This window comes from Nipponia nippon, unplaced genomic scaffold (assembly GCF_047370975.1).
Source record: "Nipponia nippon isolate SJK-2023a ecotype South Korea unplaced genomic scaffold, ASM4737097v1 scaffold_4, whole genome shotgun sequence".
Classification (NCBI taxonomy): domain Eukaryota; kingdom Metazoa; phylum Chordata; class Aves; order Pelecaniformes; family Threskiornithidae; genus Nipponia; species Nipponia nippon.
Genome location: NW_028262358.1, coordinates 10,700,686 through 10,712,477, shown reverse-complemented (window position 1 = coordinate 10,712,477; position 11,792 = coordinate 10,700,686). Strand labels below are relative to the sequence as shown.

Here is an 11,792-nt window from a genome sequence, read left to right as displayed (position 1 = left end):
TTTCCTCAGGCTTTCATTTTTGGCTGTGAAGGTACTTCATCCAAAAGGAAGCCCTGCTAGTACTGTGTGGAAATCAGCTTCAGAGCTCATCGGTGCTGGGCACTTCAGACAGGCTTTTCGTGTGTGAGGAGCTGATCTGCTTATGGCCTACACAGCTACTCCTGACCTACTGTGCTAATGTCAGAAAGGCATAGGTTTGGTGCTGACAGTCAGCAGGGATGGTGCTCAAGCTGCTTGCCTCAGTTTCCCCATCGGGGACACAACAATTTCTCTGTCCTGCAGAGGCTATGTGAAGTTGTTCAGTATTTGTAAAGCCGTGTGGGGAGGCACATTCCCACCCTCACCAGGCAAAGGAGCATTAAAAGGCGCTCAGTCAGCCTAGCAGTCCTGTGCAGCATGAGGAGGCTGGGCTATAAAAAGATACTCGGTTGAAGCTGAGTAGGAGCTGTGCCCTCGTGGGAAGGAGGGTTCTGGAGATGGGGCCCTGTGTTTGAGGTGCAGCAGGATCCTGAGGTTACTGGGCAGCAGAAGCTGTTCTCTGAAGGGTGAGTGATCTGTTGTTAACCCCACTGGCTGTGTTGGGAGCTGATGAGGATGGGCTTGGTGGTGGGCAGGGGGGCGTGAGGAGGAAGCAGTGGGCGTTATCCCTTCAGGTGCTCCAGCTGAAGCTGTTGTGCTCCTGGGGCAGATGAAGCTCTGTGCAGGATGTTGTCAGGGTTCTGTGAGTGGCTGTCTGGGTTGTGGGTTATATCTGGGCTATGGATGTAGGGCGACCTGAGCTTGCTCTATGCAGAGACGTAGAGTGTGTTGGCTCAGATGCAGGAGTAAGTGAGAATAGTTATATGTCTGTCAGGAGAAGCTTGACACCAGAAGTGGTGGCATTGCTGTTAAGCAGCCCTTGAGCAGTTAGCCGATAGATCTGAGTGCCTCTAGAAGTGGGAGCACAGGCAGAGACAGCCTGCCCCTGTGTCAATGGGGCTGAAAAGCCTGGTTCCGCATTGACTGTACTGGACCTGATCTATGTCTATGTACTGTCACATCACTTGAGCTATTGTAGCCCCACCTGTACAGTGAATTGTCAATGATTCCAGTAGCTGGCTTGGGACCGGTGTCGTCGTAGGGGTCAGGAGGCCTGATGGATCTGAGCTGAATCTGTGTAGTCAGTTTGTCAGCTGTGCGCTCCCTGGTGTACCCCTTATTTCTCATGTTATCTGGAGTTCACCACTGCTGGGTGTTTGTTAGGGGAGATATCCTCATCCTTTGTTACTCTAGCTATGTAAATTATAGTGTATATTGCAATATGTAACTATGAAGATATATAATTCTACAGTCTTTCTTCCTACTTTAAAATAGTAACCCTCTGCCATTAAGCTGCTTAGAAAAAACATAACTTTTCATGGCAGATCTTTTCCTAAAGAAACCTCGGTTATTTCTAAGACGTGCGTTCTTTTAAAGTTGTCAAGAGCTAGGGCAATATTAAATAAATACAAACAAATGTATACTCTATTTAATACTTGGGTGTCTGGTTGTATACTTAAGTAACCTTATGAAATATACATGTGGAAAGGCAAATTGACTTTGACATGTTAAACGTGTTGGATAAAAGCTTATCGGGGGCTGTAAAGAGTTCTGGTAATAGCAATGGGTAGTATTATGAATAATCAGTCTTGTTTCTAGATAGCAGCTTCATTGTTAGGCAGAATAAATGATTTTGCTCTGAAATTTAATACCGTTGCTGCACTTTCTTCATCTCTCTCTCTATCTATGTATATCTCACATTGATTGAAAGCTCTGATGAATTTTACTTGGTTCCCCCACATGGTAAAAATTTACAATGGTATGAAAGTTATGAGAGAACACTTTTACTTAAAGGAAAGGTCTGAATGATAAATGAATTAATTGACAGGCAGATGAAAATAAGTCTTCTGGTCATCTGAAAAATGATGTGCTATAAATGCAACTGTAGTGGCTTTTAGCAAATGCCAAACTAATATGAAAAAATGTCTTTAGGCTAACTTCTTGCAGCTCTGCAAATACAGAATGCAGGCTCCACCATTTCGCTTCCTCTTAGCTGAAGGGTAGGGTGTATTCCATCCAGAAAGAGGGTACCAGAGTTTGCAGTCCTTCTCTTAGTTTCCAATGCAAGTTTAGGCTCTTGTCCTGCAATCTCATAGGAGCTTCCATGCTCTTGTGAACACATGCAAAGTCATACATGCCTGTAGGAGACTCTAAAACCCAGGAGTGCTTCTGTGTCATCCACTTCTTCCACTCTCTGTTGGTGGCAGTCACATCCTGGTCCCAGGCTCTGATTGCTTGAGCAAGGAAGGAATTGCCCAGATGTCATGACAAAGCTAGGAAAAGTAGTTTATCTTGCCTCTGTCACAAGTCCCAGCCTGAAACAGGAGTTGGGATGACTGAAGTCCATAGTCCGTAGACGTGGAGGTGGCAGAACTGGAACAGCTTCAGGGAAGAAGGTTGTCAGACAGAGGGGAGGCGGGAACGGGATTTATACTGGTGCCATTCCTGCTGCTAGGTTTTTTTTAGAAGACATGGTAGTTTTACAGAAACCAACTACTTCTGCCTTTCTTCTTGGAGACAGTATCACACTCTTACTGCTCTGTATGATACTGTGATGCTGTCTCTACTATTGCTCTGTGCATATTTTAGATCATCTGCCATTTTTTTTTAACTCTTTGGACAGAAGGTGTTAAGAATATTGTCTCTGTTCCAGCTGAGAGGAAGAAGATAGAAATTTCTTTCTTCCTTTCCATTATAACTCTTCCTTTCTTTCTGTCCACCAAGTTTCAAACGTTTCTGTGTTTCAAACCGTGTTTCAAACCAAGTTTCAAACATTTCAAACATAGCTGTTTTCCTAGCTCCTCTCATGTCTGTTTTCTACCATCTACAAACTCTGGCTTGTTTTTAGTTCTATTTTCCTTATCATTTGAGGACAAGACTGGACACAACCAAAATTCCCCGTGGCATCCCCTGAGACACATCCTCCCCGCTCACTGCTTGTAATCCTTTGTTTATGGTATTTCAGCCAATTCTTGATTAAGGATCATGTTACAGTGTTTATATTCAAACTGAATGCAATTAATAAGTGTCAAGACGTCATGAAATGCTGTGTGAGTTGTGTGCTAAAAGACAAATGTTCTATATCTAGGCCTTTCCCTTCAGGCACTAATTAGATAATACATGTTTGAAAGGGTTGAGTCTGTCAGTCAAGCCCATAGATCTGTAAATCCATGTTGAAATTCATATGGCAACACTCATCAAAACACTTAAACATGTGCTTAAGTCCTTTCTGTGTTCAATCAAGTACATAAGCATGTGCTTAAGATTTGGGTCTCCAGGCAAACCCATTGAAATTAATGAGAGAAATGTTTTTCATCTCTATGCACCAGATCTCCATCTTGCTACCAGGAAAACTGAAGCCTTCATTTACCAAGAGCAGAGTCATTCTGAATCTGACACTTCAATAGATATTTAGTGCACTTATTTAAAGCACTGGATTTATTTAAAATAATACTTAGGAATGTAGTTTCTTTCCTCTCTTTTAGAAGTAGTTAAGCTCCCTTACTGTGAGTAATAGGACTCATCTACAAACACTTATCAGTGGCTCTGTTTCACATCCATGAATATTTGTGGGAGTCTTTTCCATTGGCCCCAAATAGATTATGGTGAGGTCAGCGTGGTCTCTACTAAAAGACCTGTGCGCCAGAAAATGGGAACCCCTGACCAGCAGCATGTCCTTTGTCACTCATACTTCTGACGCGGTAAATTTGCAGAGGACTCCTCAATTCCCAGAAGTATTTGGACACTTACCTGGAGGCAGAGTATCAAAGGAGCTTTGGATATTGCCTGTATTGGAAGCAAAGGGCAGCCTTGAGGCACTCAAGACCAAACCTATCTCCTCTAGGGGTTGTTAGGCCTGCTAGTGCACCCAGCCAAGACTACAGTGCTTGCTCAGATAGGCTGCCTCTGACACAGCTGTGTAGATGGTGGGCAATTTGGTGGCAGTGTCCAGAACATCCTGCACTTTTGCGCAGACTGCCCTTTCATTGTTCACAGAAGAACAATGGCTTCCTGGCTATAACAGCTACAAACTGACTTACATGCTTTTTTTGGCCTGAAAGTAATGTTTCTTTTCCTCCAAAACCCTGCAGGCTAGAAACAGCCAACGTTTTTTCTGGGAGAAAAGAGTAAAAAGTACGATAGGTTAAAATAGGTAGAAACAAATTTAGCTGTTCTAGAGGGAAGAAATGGAAAAGGGAGCTGTACTGGGACAAAAGCTCAAGTTTCCAGTGAAGTCAACTAATCATAACTCTTGAATAAAGGTGGAGCTACAAGTCCTGAGCAGTTCTGGGAACTGGTTTTAAGAACACCAGTTTGAACATGGTGGCCCACATCTGGAACGCCTGTAATTCTTTAAGCTAAACTACTATTAGAGGACAACAACTCTGAAATCTTAGCTCCTGTTCTGCCAAGACTCACTTGTGTGCTTCTCCGAACAGCAGAATTAATCCATTTAAAGGCAACGGGCACTACTTGGCCTGCCAACACAGCCTTGGCTGCTATTAGAATGAAGCTGTAGGCATTTGCTTCTGCTTTCCAGTAGTTCAGTATTTCTGCCAAAGGGTAGAGGGCACCAAAAATGTGTAACAGGTAGAAATGAAAGCAAGTTCCAGATCCTCTTGCTAGTCCTTTCCAGGGACAGTCCATATTGCCTCCAGGGTGCTGCATTATAGTGCTGAAAGAATGGATAGTTTAAAGCCTGAGGGAGTGCAGGTTTGCATCCTGCAGAAGCCCTTTACTAAAACTCCGAGAGGAAAATGTATTCATTTGGTACAGTGCTATGCTGTGACCAGATGGAAGTGAAAGTGCTCCATGAGAGTTCAAGAACCCATTAATCGAGACCAAAATGTGATTGTGAAACAAGAAGACAAAATCCATAGCCAACATTTCAGAATGAGATGACAGGGCTCAGTTAGATTGGAGTGACCTCTAACATAAATTAAGGGTGAACCAGCTGTGATCGGTGGTGTAAAATCTAGTGGGTGAGTCCACATCTTGGTTCCTCGCTCCAGCGCTGGCTGTTGTAGCCTGATACGAGGTTGTGGAGTTTGACCTAAGGCCTATGTTAGCCAAGGCAAGCCTTTCTAAGAGCTCTGAGCAAGCCCTCAGGGGCATACCTGGCTTTGCAGTGTCTGCTAGTGCTCCAGCATGCTCAGAAGAGATGTTGTTATGTTCAGTTGAGGGCTGTTAGCAGCAAGGCTGGAGAACAAACTACCAAAACCCTTATGGCTGGGAAATAGGCAGTCATTTGGCAGAGGCTTTTGAATATGTGCAATTTTCAGCATTGGTTGAATCTGCACTGTTTGGAGGCAGGCCCATATCATGTGATGGTGAGTAACCCAAAACGATTTTTCTGGCAAGTGGTGACTTGATGCCAGCATTATGAATTATCCAGGGAAAAAAAGGGTCAAGTGTTCCGGTAACACAGGTATTCTTAAATAATCCATGGACCATGAGTAGCTTTTGTGATTTCTCACCTTCTTCCCCTCCCCCCTTTTTTCTCTGTTGTTTTCATACTTCACACAAGATCTCCCAGTTTCCAGATCTAGCTCCTGGAAACTGGAAACAGCCTTCTCTATCATACACAAGTGGACTTGTCAATGGACTGTCGAAATGGATCAGCAAGTTGTGTTCTCATCCTCCTTAATCATAAGGACCTACTGTATTTCACAGCTTTTCATTCTTGAGCGTTTGTAGCCATCCCAACAGAAGATATTGTAATTAGCAAGCAACACATAGGTGGCTTTCTTTTTTTTTGGTGCAGCAGCAAACAATAAATGCAACCTAGTGTCTAGATCAGTGCAACCTCCACCAAGAGCAGGACATAGGCAAGGAAACCCAGCCAAGTGGCATCATTCCTGAAGCAACCACGTTGCAACAAGTTGTGTCTTACTTAATCTATCCCATTGGGCCAACTCTTTTGTTCTGAGGAGATGGCATGTTCTTGCACTCAGTTGGTGACCTGGCTGACTTTTATCAAACAGTTTCTCTTCAGACTCTGGAATGAACACTATTCAAATCACTTGAAATCAATTTACTGTCAAGATAAATGAAAAATAACTATGCTAATAAACCCATGGGGGATGTGAGGTGATAAAATTGATAAAATAAATAAAAAAATAAAATGGATAAAATTCTGTCCACATTTAGTTGCTGAGCTGAAGTTTTGTGGATGTCATCGCTCCTGAAAGGAGGGAAGGCACGTTGACATAATGCCCGACAGGAGGCATGTTGGAGGCCACCATTCTGTCCAAAGCACACTGTGAATGATCATGGGCTCAGGGCCTAACACTTGATCTGAGAAGGTGGACTGAATGTTGAGGCAATGCATGCAAAGAAATCCTTCTTCCATATCCCCACACTGAATTTCAAAGTCAGTTGTAAAGTTAATCCTATGGGCCTTATGTTTTCCTGCTTTATATTTTTCCTCCTTTCTGCTCCATGGTGGTCTACCTTGGTCTCCTGAGCGCTCCCATGTCTTCACATTCTTCTCTCAATGTGTGTTTGGGCTAATTCCATCGTTAAGCAAAAATCAGGACTTGGGCAGAGTGAAAGACTATAAAATCATCTGTGGGAACATGGGGTGAAATGACAGCCAGAGAGATGCTTCCACTGCCTTCACGTTTGTTTTGAATAATGCGTTGTTCAGCCTTCATAGAGTTCATCAGAGCCAAAAGCAGTTAACTGAGTTCTGAGAAGGAAATGTTGGTTTTGGTTGAATTGTAATGGGAATGGAGCTGCTGTAAAGCCTAGGAAGAGGAGCTGGGGCAGGTGGAGAAAGAGGGGTAACATCTTGATGTGAATAAATTATTAGAACCCCAAATTTGCAGAACCTTTCTATTCCATAGGGAAGAGTAGAAAGTGTGAAACTTTCCTCTGTGCCTTAGATGAGTTAACGACTTACCAGGCTTACTCTTCCTGTTTCTCTTCTTCCCATTCCTCCCTCCCTTTCCTTCTGTGCTATCTCGTGAGTCAGAGTGGGTGTATCACATGTAATTAGTCTAGATTGCTGTTCATGTTGGAACAGCTACCTTGCAGAACTATCTTTCATCAAGAAAAATCTGCCAACTGAATGACCTGCAGCAGATAGCTAGGTGACCTATTCCACTTGAGAGACTACTGTGCAGTTTGATGCTTGTTGGATTAGGAAGTGTGACCACAGCAATTAGCAGGAAGTTTCTGGATCTGGATACAGCACGTTAAGTCAGGCTGGCCCTTAGAAAAGTCTGACCTTGGTAAATGAGAGTGGGCAGGCTGGGCGGGGGTGCAGAGATGAGATGGGCAGGAGAGGATGCGAGAGAGATGGATTTGATGTCGCGGAGCTTGTCACGGGCTAGGGCTGGGTGTGCTTTTTTCAGAGGCTGCAAACAGAACTGCTTGCAGCTCCGTGAGAGAGAAGGGTATGAGTTAAAACTTTCCTCCTCCAGCACACACGTGCTCCTTAAATACCAGGGGAGTACAAAGGGAGCAAGTCTTTAAAAAAAGATTTGTTCTATAGACTGCAAAGATGTGCGATTACTAGCAGTCGTACAATTTATGGGAGGCAAATGTGCACATGGGGCTTTTATGAAGTGCAAGTAAAGCAAAAAGATAGAGGGAAGGAAAAGGCATGCTCTCCAAATGCCCATCTTTTCTATCAACAAATGTTGCCTTAGAGGCAAAAGCTTGGGTGTTTCTTTTTCCCTCGGTGTTCTGTGTGCTTGTATTAGTCACACCCATTTATTTTTGGCATAATTCATGCGCTATTTGAAACTTGGCAAGAGTGGGGATGTTATGGCCAACAGTCAGTCTTGCTTCAGGAGTTTCTATGAATATGAATGCCTGAAGTTCACGTAAGCTTACTCTGTTGCTATAGCAACAGATTTGTTGTGAAATCCTTGTATTTTAAAGGCTAGATTCTGTAAATTAACTTCATCTTCAGTAGGATGTGTGATGCTAGCGATTTCTACATGTATTGTTTTCAGTGAAGTTGCAAATGTTAGGGGAATGGGTAAATTGGAGGATTTGATGAAATTAGATTTAATCAGAAACAATTCCAGCACTTACGATCGAAGTAACCTAGTTTTGTGTCCCATCCGGAGAGGGGCTGAGTGCCCTCCACTCTAGCAGGGTTCAGAAAGAGTTGAAGGTGCTGAGTAACACAGCTCAAGATGCTGCAGAATGGTGCCTTACACGTAAATAATGCAGACCCCGCAGAGCATCCAGCACCTACAGGAGTGCGTCCAGTTGTAAAACAACAGGATAGGAAGTGTCTCATAGAAACAGAATATTCAAAATCTGCTAGACTTATTATTTTTTTTTTTTAAGGGGAATATTAAAATATGTTTTTGTTTTTCTGCTTGCTCAGGGATGTTTGAGTCTCAGTTGACACCGAGCCCTGTCCAGGCAAACCCCTGCACTAAAGTCCATATGTTCTGTGTGGAAACAGGGGTCATTGCAGGTTCAGGGTCTTACTGCCTCTTCGTGAAGGGCCATCAAATACACATAATAAACTAACTTGGGAGTGGAGAGGAAGTAGGAGCTATTTTTTTTTTCTTCCTGCTGTTTTCTTTCAGTTGGACTAATCATGGTATAATGTAACTGTAATAGGTTAACAACCCCAACCCCCCCAGATGCAAAGGGGCTTTCCAGATAGATGGGATCCTCTTTAAAGAGATAGCGGAGCCTGATTTCCAGTTTGTCTGTAAGTCCCTGGGCCTCCCGGTGTTTGCAATTGTTGAAGTAAATGGAACCCCATGCGGTGTGTAAAGCTAAACCTGTGTTGGAGCCTTTGCAGGATCCAGGTCCAGTAACGGCTCACACCAAGCATCTAAAAAGGGAAATGAACGCCAAATTAATGGCTTTTCTTACTCTTTGACTTGGGTGCCTCTGGTATTTCAAGGGCTTAGAGGTTTATGGGATGCTGGGTCATTCCCATTCTGCTAACTGGAGTGTGCGAGAGAAGGGGGCAAGTCCCCGCAGGCCAAATGACCTTTTAGCAGTAGCTTAAGGGGATAGTTCTCTTTATGGAAGTGGGCTGACTTGCAAAACTGTATTTTTATACCAAGCTGTTTTCAGTTAGACCACTACATAAAAGTATCCGAAACACAAAACTTTGATTTTGTGGTTACAGTCTTTAAATATTTAAAAATGACCAAAATCCTTGTAAGATTTGTTTCACCTTTACCTAAAAATTGCTCCCCCAGTTCCTGTCAGGTTTCACTTCTTATGCTGATTTTGCAGTCAGGGATAAAGTAAAGCTGTGAGATTTTGGCGTGGGAAAAAAGAGGGTGCTGGGGGCAAGAGGATAGGCTCAAGAGTCTCTGAAAACTTTTTTTTAAAAATATATCTTTGCTGGAGGTTTTGCAATAACCATGTACAATAAGCAATGTGCAGTCTTGCCAAAGCAATTATCTGATTTCCCTTCTAGAGTACAAAACAAACCTATTGGCATATTCAACAATAGTCCAAATTACCAATGACATTTTTTCATTGCTATAGTCTAAAACAGGATGGTGGGTTGGAATAATCTGTCTTTTGTAAGGATTGCTGCTTTTCTTATAGTAAAGGGTGGATATGAACTATATTTTAAGGGCAGTCAGAAGCTTTCTAACTACAAGGTGGGCACCTGATAATTAAAGAAATATATGAATGAAGAAAAGTATATGCATTTCCGAATTCATACAAAGACAGACTCCTGAACAGTTTCACAGGGCACGTTTGGAGCTAGAAAGGGAAATTACAGATGAATCAGAGTCACTGCTGATGCTTTTGCTTGCCATCTCTCTGAGATCAATGAATATGTATGTCTGTGCTGCAGAGCTACAGTGTATTGCAGAGCTCAGAGCTGGCCTTAGGTACACACAGCTTGCTGGAGCCACCCTAGGACTCTCCTCCTTTCCTTCTATCCATCTGCCCCCATCTGGTTAAGCTACGACCCATCAGCTGACACAGGCATACTTCATGGGCTTAGCAAGTATCAGGTTCACTTCTCACCTGGCCACTGCCTGTGGGGACAGTTCTACTGTACTACGTCCATACCGCTTTGTTACATCTTTCCCATGGAAAGATGTTCCCTCCTTTTCCATTCATGTGTAGTGAACCCGTTCAGGAGACTGATCTGTCTGGAACTTAATCACTTCTTTTTTCTCTGTTTGGTGTGGGTTATTTTCAGCTGTGCTGACTCCTTAAGCTGGTCCACATGTATGACCACCAATAACAGTGCAAGGAAGGAGGCTGGAATATGTGACTTGCGCTACAGAGATGAAGATGGGATCAAAACAGGCTTGAGCTTGAGCTATTGTGGAACCTTATCCTCAGGCTTGGATGCTTGAAAAGGGAGACAACTTAGAAAAGGCAGGACAGGGTTGCAAATGGAGTTGAGCTCTGCATGTAAAGGCATGGGGAACTGAAGTCATAGGGTAGAGAGACAACCCACACATTGCTGGGGTCTTGGTTCGAGATAGGTAAGTTATGTTTTAGAAGCGGGAGGGGGGAGTGAGGGTTTGGGAGGGCAACCTTGTTTCAGGCCAGCTCTGGCTAAGATACTGAGCTAGCTTCTCCTTAAGGTTGCATTAGCTTGCACAGAGACCTGAGCTATCATGTCAAAGCAAGTATGCTTTGACACCCAACCTAAGTCACAGTTCCCAGCCAGAAACATCCCTCAGAGTGCCAGAGAGATGGATAAAATGAGAGGATTTCAGTGTTGTTCATTTTTAAGCGTTGTCCAGCTGCTGTGTTCCTCGTGCACAAACAAAATTGGAGGTCAAGATGAGTCTGATATAGAAGGTCTTACACAAGCCTGTCTTTAATCTGCCTGGTGTGTATCTGCCTGCCTCTGAGTGCAGGTAGAAGGCAGGTACTGAAACTTGGAGAGGCATCCCAAGGCATCCTTTTCAGCGCTGACTGCTTGTATGACTTGGCTGAGAGCTTGGGGTTGTTTAGTCTGGAGAAGAGGAGGCTGAGGGGAGACCTTATTGCTCTGTACAACTACCTGAAAGGAGGTTGTAGTGAGGTGGGGGTTGGTCTCTTCTCCCTAGTAACGAGTGATAGGACGAGAGGAAACGGCCTCAAGCTGCGCCAGGGGAGGTTTAGGTTAGATATTAGGAAAGTCCTTCTTCACCGAAAGGGTGGTCAAGCATTGGAACAGGCTGCCCAGGGAAGTGGTTGAGTCTCCATCCCTGGAGGTGTTTAAAGAACGGATAGATGTGGCGCTTGAGGACATGGTATAGATGGACTTGGCAGTGCTAGGTTAATGTTGGACTCGATGATCTTAAGGGTCTTTTCCAACCTTGGCGATTCTATGATTCTATGATTCTATACCTCACTGTGCTTCCAAAGCAGCAGCATTTGCCTCTTTTAGCCAGTACCAGAGAAGATTTGTAGTTCAGCCCTTTGCTGGGACAGACTGTTCCACATTATGTTGTGTCCATTAGGTTTCCACACAGAGAAACTGTTGGCTTTCCAAGGCACAGATCTTGGCATTCCCTTGAAATGTCTTGATAGGCAGCCTGACCACATTTACTCAAAGATTGGGGGTGGCGTATGAGACTTCTGGCTCCCTTAAAGGAAACAAACGCAATGAGGCTTCAGTATAATGACAAATTACTATCAGTATTAGGAGGCAGGCAATGTTCTGCATACTATAATGTGGTGTAAGTAGCTCTACTGGCTCCTATCTCTGGCTTATTTTGACATTTTCTGGCAAAGCAACACTGTGATCCCCCCCTCCTTCT

At 43.8% G+C, this 11,792-nt stretch overlaps 1 long non-coding RNA gene across 1 annotated transcript in view; it reads left to right on the top strand.

Moving 5' to 3' along the window:
• Positions 1 to 484: 484 nt before the first annotated feature.
• Positions 485 to 11,792, top strand: part of LOC148053101 (uncharacterized) — a 133,886-nt gene continuing 122,578 nt past the window's right edge. The window contains exon 1 of the long non-coding RNA XR_015708979.1: positions 485 to 545. This is a non-coding gene — a long non-coding RNA (uncharacterized LOC148053101). The remainder of the gene's footprint in view (positions 546 to 11,792) is intronic.